This window comes from Mus musculus, chromosome 11, assembly GCF_000001635.26.
Source record: "Mus musculus strain C57BL/6J chromosome 11, GRCm38.p6 C57BL/6J".
NCBI classification, from domain to species: domain Eukaryota; kingdom Metazoa; phylum Chordata; class Mammalia; order Rodentia; family Muridae; genus Mus; species Mus musculus.
In genome coordinates, this window is record NC_000077.6 from 94714737 (window position 1) to 94724310 (window position 9574).

At 45.9% G+C, this 9574-nt stretch overlaps 1 long non-coding RNA gene across 1 annotated transcript; it reads left to right on the forward strand.

Moving 5' to 3' along the window:
• The first annotated feature begins 2524 nt into the window (after window positions 1-2524).
• Gm51874 lies at window positions 2525-9355 on the forward strand. The gene is made up of 2 exons (XR_003949593.1): window positions 2525-2967; window positions 7064-9355. It is a non-coding gene; the product is annotated as a predicted gene, 51874 (long non-coding RNA).
• The last annotated feature ends 219 nt before the right edge of the window (window positions 9356-9574 follow it).

The window sequence follows — 9574 nt, forward strand, 5'->3', positions numbered from 1 at the left end:
TCCCCTAGGCTGCAGTCTCTCTCTGGTAGAAGGATCTACCATTCTTCCCTTCTCTTCTCTTCTCTTCTCTTCTCTTCTCTTCTCTTCTCTTCTCTTCTCTTCTCCCTCCCTTCTCTCTCTCTCTCTCTCTCTCTCTCTCTCTCTCTCTCTCCCCCACCCACCTCTCTCTATTACTGAGGGTGAAACCGGAGACCTCTCACATCAGTTTTGGTGGTTGCATTATGATCCTTACAGAGCCTTGAGCAAGCCAACTCTCTGTTCCCTCCCACAGCCTGCTCTAAGCCAATCTTCCCACCTTTTCCTGACCTTTCCTCTCCGTGACACTATGAGCTGTGCAAGGTGGAGCGGCAGGAGGCAATGCGACAAGCTTAATCTTTTCAGAAGTCTGTGTGGATGGTCCTGAGACAAAATGTTTCTGCCAAGGGACAAGACGAACTTCAAACGTGTGCCAAGTCACCAGAGCATAGACACTGTGAGTATCACTATAGAGCCTTCTTACTTTTCTTCCTCTGTCTCTGTTTGTTCTTTCTTTCTTCCTTCCTTCCTTTCTTCCTTCCTTCCTTTCTTTCTTTCTTTCTTTCTTTCTTTCTTTTTAAAATTTTTTTAAACTTACTTATTTTTATGTATGTGAGTACACTGTCACTATCTTCAGACACACCAAGGGCATCAGATCCCCATTACAGATGGTTGTGAGCCACCATGTGGTTGCTGGGATTTGAACTCAGGACCTCTGGAAGAACAGTCAGTGCTCTTAACGACTGAGCCATCTCTCCAGCCCTCTGTCTCTGTTCTTGACTGGGATCATATGGGAGAAGAAGAGGTGAAGGATCTGGGTGAAGGACCTGGGTTCATCTCTGGGGTTGACTTCTTTGGCTAGCAGATGCAGGGATAGTTTGTCATGGGAGGTTTTATCAGAAATAACACCTGACTAAGGGAAGGGGAGGGACCTGACCGCCCAGCAGGAGTGGGTAAGGATGTCTCTAGGCAGGTTTCATCCCATGGTAAACTTAGACATATTTGAAATTCAATGAGTTTACTTGCGCATTCAGTGCCCATGAATCAGGCAACACCAGGCAGAAAGTGTTCAGGCTCCCTGGAGTGGGCGGGCTGAGGAAGGTTTTAGAAGGGATTTGTGGAGACAAGACAAAGAATATATTTGATTGATTTAAGTGGGAAAATCCCTTAGTTACAAGTCAGTGGGTGGCTTCAGATGGAGCAAATTTACATTGTACGGCTTGGGGTTTCTGTTTGCGTATACAGGAATCTAAGACATTGGAGGTGGCACCCCCCTACCCAAACAGCTATTTTACAAACAAAAAAACCATTTTTTTTTTCTGTCCCATAAAATGAGAGATGGTCTGGGTTGAGGCAGCAACCCCAGGGAGATGGCAGAATTCCTAGGAGTTGGGAGGAATCCTGTTAAAAGGAGTTTGGGGACAGCCCATTCCAGTCCCACCATTGAGCAAACAAAAGAGAGATATGAGAGAGAGAGAGAGAGAGAGAGAGAGAGAGAGAGAGAGAGAGAGAGAGGAGTCTCAAGGGGTCAAAAATCATGAGAAGGCAAGGAGATGGTAGAGAAGGAGAGTTAGAGTCCTCTGAGCTGGGAAGGGTCTAGAGTTATCCCTGATTAACAGTTCCCTTTTTCCAGGTAGAGGGAAGTAGGAGGAAGTGAGAGGAAGTAGGACCTTTGTCAATAAACATACATCCCGGGCCAAGGAGAACCTCCATTGGTTCATTGCAATGTTCAAAGCCCAGGGCTTAATCTCCAGCACTGCAAAAACTTGGCATGGTGGCACATGCCCCAAATCCCAGCACTCAGGGCAGAGGCAGGAGGAGCAGGAGTTCAGAGCCATCCTTCGTTACATAGCAATTTGAGGCCAGCTTAAATTAAGCTGGTTTGTATCTAAACAAACAAACAAGCAAACAAATACAATACCCATAGGCAAGCAAGGGGGCGCAGAGAACAGTGGGACTGACATAGCTCATCTTATTGTACTCTTCAAATACTGTGGTGATGTCTTGTTTTGACAGCCCCCCCCCCCCCCACACACACACAGTTAGAGGGTTTACAGCATCCTGCCTGGGTGTCTGCCGATGTCTTTCCGACCCCAGGTGCTCTCTTCTGGTCCTGGTGACTGTCACGGAGTTTCAGAGTTTTCCATTATTGCTATATTTATCATGACCTGCAATCAGTGACCTTTGAAGCTACTGTAGTTGCTTTGGAGTGCTACGGACTGCGCCCACATTGGGGCTGAAGAGTTAATAGATAATTGCTGTGTGTTCTGATGGCTCCACCTACCGGTTGCCTCTCCCTTCTTCTCCCCGGAGACTCCCCTCAAGCCTCCCCCATGCCAGACACAACAAAGTTGAAATGAGGTCGGTTAATAACCCTACGGTGGCCTCCAAATGCTCCAGGGAAAGGAAAAGCCACACGTCTGTCACTTCAAATAAAAAGCTAGGAATGATTAGGCTTAGCGGGGGTGGGGGTGGGGGTGGGGGTGGGGGTGGGGGGAAGCATACTGACGGTTCAGATATCCCGAAAGCCAGGCCTCTTATGCAAACAGCCTAGTTATGGGTACAAAGGAAGAGTTTGGAAGGAAATTAAGAATGTATTTCCAGTCAACATGGCGACGATAAGAAAGTAGGACAGGCTTCTTGCTGATGAGTGAAAGCTTTAGTGGTCTGGGTGGGAGATAAAACCTGCCAGAACATTCCCTTGGTGTTCAAGCCTAATCCAGATCAAAGCCATAGCTCTCTTCGGTTCCGTGAAGGCTGGGAGAGGTCAGGAGGCTGCAGAAGAAAAAGCGGCTTCCTGAGGTTGAAGCAAAGGAACTAACGGTCTGCAAACAGAACTGAGCAGGGCAAGGCCAGAAGCCAGCGGAGAAGCCGCAGCACGCTCCCACTCCTGGGAAGTTTCCGCTAAGAGCATTGCTGCAGGTGACTGGACCACACCTCGGAATGTGGCAAGTATGTTCAAATCATGTTCAAATAACTTAAGAATCTTTGAGACAAGGGCTTACAATGTAGCAGAGGCTGGGCTCAAACTTGGAACCCTCTTGAGTCACCCTCCCAAGCACTGGGACTAAGGTATGTGCACAGTTCCCTACTCAAAATAGTGCTTTTTTTTTTTTTTTTTTTTTTTGACACAGAGTCACTATGTAGTCCAGGCTAGCCTCAAACTCTTGATCCTCCTGCCCCAGCCTCCAGAGTACTGGAATTATAGGCCTGTACTGTATACCATATACTTTCTTATTTCTTTCATATTACACTTCTAGTTAATGCATGCATATATGTGTGTGTGGGTGTGTATGTGTGTGGGGTGTGTGTGTGTATGTATATATACACACACATACATATAAAATAAGCCTCAATCAGCACTGGAGCTAAGCAGATATCTACCCTCTATGCTATTATGGCTACTTCCCCTGGGGGACACAGTTACTTAGAATCTCCTGGTCTCTAGGGGCAACCAGGGCGCCAGTACTTAGCATTAGGACTCATAGCAACAAACTGAAACACCAACCAACAATCTGGAACATGCCCGCAGACGCGCCCACAGGCCAGTGGATAGAAGCCATTCCACAGTTGAAGTTCCCTCTTTCCAGAGTACTCTAGTTTGTGACAACACAGCCTGTGCCAACGGCCCTGTAATATATTTTTTAATGAACTTTGCTTTTTTTTTTCATAGACAAAATGCTATTTCACACTTAGCTGACAACCACATGGCACATGGCATGAACAGGAGTTTTCATTTGTTTATTTGTTTAGGAAACAAAAAATGTTCCTGTGGCTTACTTTATGGTTTGCTTTATGGAGACTTGGAGTAGACTCTCATCATCTCCTGGGAATGTCTGAATGTGTTTCCTAGCTCAGCTATCTGTAGCTCAAAATAGTTCTTAGGCCAAAGAATACAACAGGGATAGGGCTTTGGTTCAATGCTAGAGGGCTTGCCTAGAAGCACAGTGCCTGGCTTGGGGCGGGGTTGGGGAAAGCTATACTCTATGATGACACAGAGAAGCATCACCCGGATGGAGAAATGGTGCTTTCCTCCTTACATTTCACAACTAACTAGTTTCACAACTAGTTTAGCTTTGTTTTGTGACCTGAAGGGAGAGTGAAAGATTACCAGCCTGTGCCTGGGCTTTCAACCAAGATCTGGAAGAACTGGTCTGGTAGAATAGAGAGGCAGTTAGCTATGCATCTATAGTGCATATGACACCATTGGATTGAGAACTGCCTGACCTTTCGTGATAACAAGGTGGAAAAGGCCCTCCATGAGACAGGTCAGCTGTCCTCCCGTGCAGTTTAACAGAGATTTGATAAGGGAACTACACCTTTAACCGGAAAAACGTATAAAGGCCGGCTGGGATGGTGGGAGCCTGCCTTTTTGTGTGTACCTAGAGAGAAACACAGCTGCTTTGAGATGAAGGTAAACGTCACACACAACAAAGAATGGAAGGCACCAGTGCAGAAAAGCCCAACAGTGCAGGAGAGTCCCCCATCTCTACACGATCAAGGGGCCCCTTGGAGATTAAGGTTGAACCATTTTGTCAGCCACACAGAAGGGCGGGATGATTCTAGCAGAGACAGTCCCTCTCCTGAGGGTGTTTAGATGTCTTCTGTTGTTTAAATAAATGTGGTTTGGGATTTTGTTGATGCAGATCAACACCTGTGTATGAATCAGCTAGATGGAGTCTACCCAGAATGCCTTGGGCTAGGCTGGAGAAACCACTTCCTGTGTAGTGGCTGGGGTGGTCACCCAAAGTCTCCTTGGACTCCAGAGGTGTAGCACATAAAACACTGTTGCTGTATATTTGAGCAAGTTTTATACCCCCCTCTGTGTGTGTGTGTACATATATGTGCATGTCCATGTATACTCCAGAACATGTGGAGGCCAGAGGTTGACTATTCATGGTTTTCTCCATCTTTCTCTGCCTTATCTTTTGAACCAAGATCTCTCGCTGAACCTGGAGCTCACTAGTTTGCCTGGCCAGGCTACACAGAGAAACCCTGTTTCTCTTTAACACTAGCACTCTAGGCATACATTGCTATACTTAGCTTTGTCTGTGGGGTCTGGAGATCCAGACACGGTTCCTCACGCTTGCGCAGCAAACACTACTAACTAAGCCACCACTCTCCAGTGTGCCCTGCGTTTCTTTTTTTTAGATTTTTTTTTTAAAGTACCAAGTCCCTGGAGCTACAGGCAGCTGTAAGCCACTCCAGAGTGCTGGGAACTGAACTCTAGTCTGCTCTTAACCACTGAGTCGTCTCTAGCTCACAGCCTCTCTCTCTCTCTCTCTCTCTCTCTCTCTCTCTCTCTCTCTCTGTGTGTGTGTGTGTGTGTGTGTGTGTGTCTTAAGAATTATTTCTTTTCTTTTTTGTTTTTTTGAGACAAGGTTTCTCTGTGTAGCCCTGGCTGTCCTGGAACTCACTCTGTAGACCAGGCTGGCCTCAAACTCAGTAATTCTGCCTCTGCCTCCCGAGTGCTGGGATTAAAGGCATGCGCCACCATGCCTGGCTTAAGGATTATTTCTTTTATTTTATATGTGTGAGTGTTTTGCCTGTGCATGTGTCTGTGCACCACATGTGTGCTTAGGGCCTGTGGAGGCCAGAAGGTGGTGCTGGATCCCCTGGAACTGGCTTTGAACTATTTATTGTGAGCTGCCACCAGGGTACTAGGATTCAAACCCAGGTCCTCTGGAAGAACAAGTGCTCTTAATGATCTCTCCAGCCTGTTTTCTCTCTCTTTATAGGACATGGTTTTTTCTTTCTTTCTTTTTCTTTAATTATTTATTTATTATATGTATATGAGTACACTGTAGCTGTCTTCAGACACACCAGAATCCATTACAGATGGTTGTGAGCCACCATGTGGTTGCTGGGAATTGAACTCAGGACCTCTGGAAGAGCAGTTAGTACTCTCAATCACTGAGCTATCTCTTCAGACCTGACACAGTTTTTCTTTGTAGCCCTGGCTGGTCTAGAACTTAGTGCAGCCTTGGAGTTGTACCCATCCTCTTGCCTCTGCCTCCTGAGTGCAGAGATCACAGGCACTGGCTACTGTGTATGCCCTGGCCTCCTCTCCTGAGGTTATCAGTTTAGGATCATTTTGATGGCTTCTGAAACTTTGAACATGGTGGTCAAGCTGTCCCTGTCATGAGGAAGGGCACTTGATCACATTGGCTCTTAAATCTAAAACCTTCCGTTTGGAGGTGTATTAATAACAAATGGAGCACAGGGGATTTTTAGAGTAGTGAACTATTCTGATAATATAATGGTACACACCTGTCTATTGTCAAAATCAGTAGACTATGCAGTGAGAAGAATGGATTCTGAGTAAAAGATTGACTTTTGGTGATAACAGCATATGAACACTGGATCAACTGTAACAAAGTCTCCACACCTGGCATATTTGGGAAACTCCTTGCCTAGGATATATGAGGCCCTGGGTTCAATCCCCATCGGTAAAATATCTATCTATTTAAATATATATTTATATACATTACACACACACACACACACATCACAAAGGCAAAATATTAATGACAGAGGAATATGTGTGTGAAGGTAAAGATGTTGGGGGAATTATCTTTTCTTGCCACTAAGTATTTCTGTGCCCTTCTCAAAAAATAGCATGTCTATTAGTGATTTGAAACATATTTGTGTAAGAACATCTTCCTAGTCTCCTCCAATTTATTATTTTCTTACATTTAGTAATATCTGTGTGTTCACACATGAATGTGCCGTGGCACGTGTATAAATACTGCTTTCCCTTCCACTTTCTGGAAATAGCTCTCCTCCTATCCATGTGGGTTCTAAGGATGGAACACAGACATGAAGGTGGGCGCCCTTACACTCTGAACCAAGTCTCTAGCTCTACAGCTATATATTTATACAAAGAAAACCCTCCACCATTCAGCACAGACGATATAAGGGACACTTCCACCACTGTTGAAATCCGTCATGTATACAGACCCACACCCTGGTCCCACACACTAGGAATCCTCCAAAGTTTACTCTGCCCTCATTTTCGCAGCTCCAATAATTCAATTATTTATTTTAGGAAGATGCCAGAGCCATATAGAGGAGCAGCTTCCCTGTGGTTCCCATTCCTGGGTCACCTTCTTCCCGGAGGAGGGAGAGGACATTCTTTGCCAAATAAGTCTTGGTTCCACTTGGAAGAGAGACCGTTTACAAACAGACAGCAGTCTGGGTGTTTCCTGGACTCCCACTCTTCTCAGATCTCAGCTGGAGTTCCTTTTCTTGGCGGTCTTTCTGCAGGAGTCTCCAGGTCACTTTCCAGGGCTCTCTCCTCCAGCTGGCAGCAGGGGGCTTGAGGCAAGGAGAGGTAGCCCGCCTCCCCCCTGCAGCTTTGCCTAGATGGATGGACGTGCCTTTTGTAGCCTGGCCTGGCACCTTGTTCCATTCCCCTCTTGGTGGACCTTCCTTCCTGCTGCAGGTTACCAAACAGGCCCAAAACTCAGCAACCTCTCTCCTATGTAACAGGGTTTTTTGTTTGTTTTGTTTTGTTTTGTTTTTGCTTTAAGATTTGTTTTTATGATTTTTAAATTTATATATACACACACATATATACATATATGTATAGATATATTTGTATGTGTGCATGCATGTCATGCACATGCAGTGTCCAAGGAAGCCAGAAGAGAGAGTTGGATACCCAAGGACTGAAGCCACAGGCACCATGAGCCACTGGACAGGGTGCTAAGAGCTGAATTGGGTTCCTCTGGAATAGCAGAACCACTCTTAACAGATGAGCTCTCTTCAGCTCCATAACCTCCTGTTTTAACAGCCACAGAGCTGTTTCGCTGCTCTGTCCATAGAAGTCAACCCGGCTTTTCATCCCAGTCACATAGTTACACGACCACCAAACAGTCCTCTTCCAGAAACACAGTGGGCAGAAGAGCAAGATCAATGACCAGAAGGGTCAGAAGCCATGACATAGTCCCATCCCATCCTGAATTCCCAAGAGTCACTTCCAGTTTGGAAATTGAGACCCAGAGACCATGTTCTTTCTCAGAAGTGCCAGGCATGGAGGTATTACCACTTATGGTCACTGCAGACTCAAGGGCACTTCCCCTCCACCACAGCCTGGGAGACCACAAGGCATCCCATCCCACTCTGAGTTCTGGAAGCAGGTCTCATGGCTCTTCCAACCCTGAATCTTCAAAGTCTTAGCTAACTTAGCTAAGTTGGGGACCTTAGCTCTGTGCCTCCAGTTCTCATCTGCAAAGGAGTCACAAGTCACACCGGTCACTGCAGGTTATGCACCGGAAGATGCCTGCTCAGAGCATGGCTTGGCCTCTGTTTTAATGCCAGCCACTGGCAATCAGTATTCTCGCTATATTCTTATTGGTTCTCAGGAACTCCTAGGAGCCTCACTGGACTGGGGAACAGGGAGGCCTGAGCTGCTCATCTGTGTACCTCAGAAGGTTGATACTCATGCCTAGGACAAGCACTTGACCCCTGAACTGTGTCCCAGCTGTACTAATCACTTGTCTATTGGAACAAAATATCTGACGAAAGCAACTTCAGGAAGGAAGGGTTTCTTTGGTTCATGGTTCGAGGGTACAGGCCGTCATGGTAGAGAAGGCATGGCAGGAGCTTGAGGCAGCCGACTGCGTGGCATCTGAAGTCAGGGAGCATCGAGAGGAGGCTGCTGCTCAGTTTGCCTTCCTCTTTCTAGTCAGGCCTGGACTCTACACATGGAATGGAGAAATCCAAATTTGGGGTGAACCTTCCAACCTCAGTTAATTCCATCTTCAAAACATGGCCAGAGACTTGTTTCTAAAGTGGTCCTAAATCCTGTCAAATTGACAAGATTAAACGTCACACCAGACCTCTTTTTTAAACTCCTGGTTTGGGTAGTACAGAAGGGGAGAAATACTCCTTAAAAAAAGATTTCAGTTTTGTCCTATATTCTAATGCATTAGCAGCACTTTTAGAAGGCTTTTAAAAAAATGAAAGAACTTATATAACCCAGGCTAGCCTTTAACCTCCTGCATAGATGAGGATGACACTCAATTTCTGACCGTCCTGCCTTCAGCTCCCGAATGCTGGGAATGCAGCCATGCACCACCATACCTGGTCTATGCCATGGATTTCATGCATGCTAGGCAAGTATTCTACCAACCAAGCTACATCCCCAGCCCCAAGTATGTGCTTTAAATATCACTACAGTTTTCATATTCTGTTTTCCTCATTAAAAAAAAATTGATAGAAACACATACAATTTTTCATTTTATATCTGGGATGTAAGCATTTTAAAACCCTGGCTTTGGGGCTGGTGAGATGGCTCAGCAGTTAAGAGTGCCGACTGCTCTTCCAAAGGTCCTGAGTTCAAATCCCAGCAACCACATGGTGGCTCACAACCACCTGTAACAAGATCTGATGCCCTCTTCTGGAGTGTCTGAAGGCAGCTACAGTGTACTTACATAAAATAAATAAATTAAAAAAAAAACAACCCTGGCTTTGATCCCTAGCAACACACACACACACACACACACACACACACACACACACACACACACAGAGCTGTCACCACCATTTTCCCAGA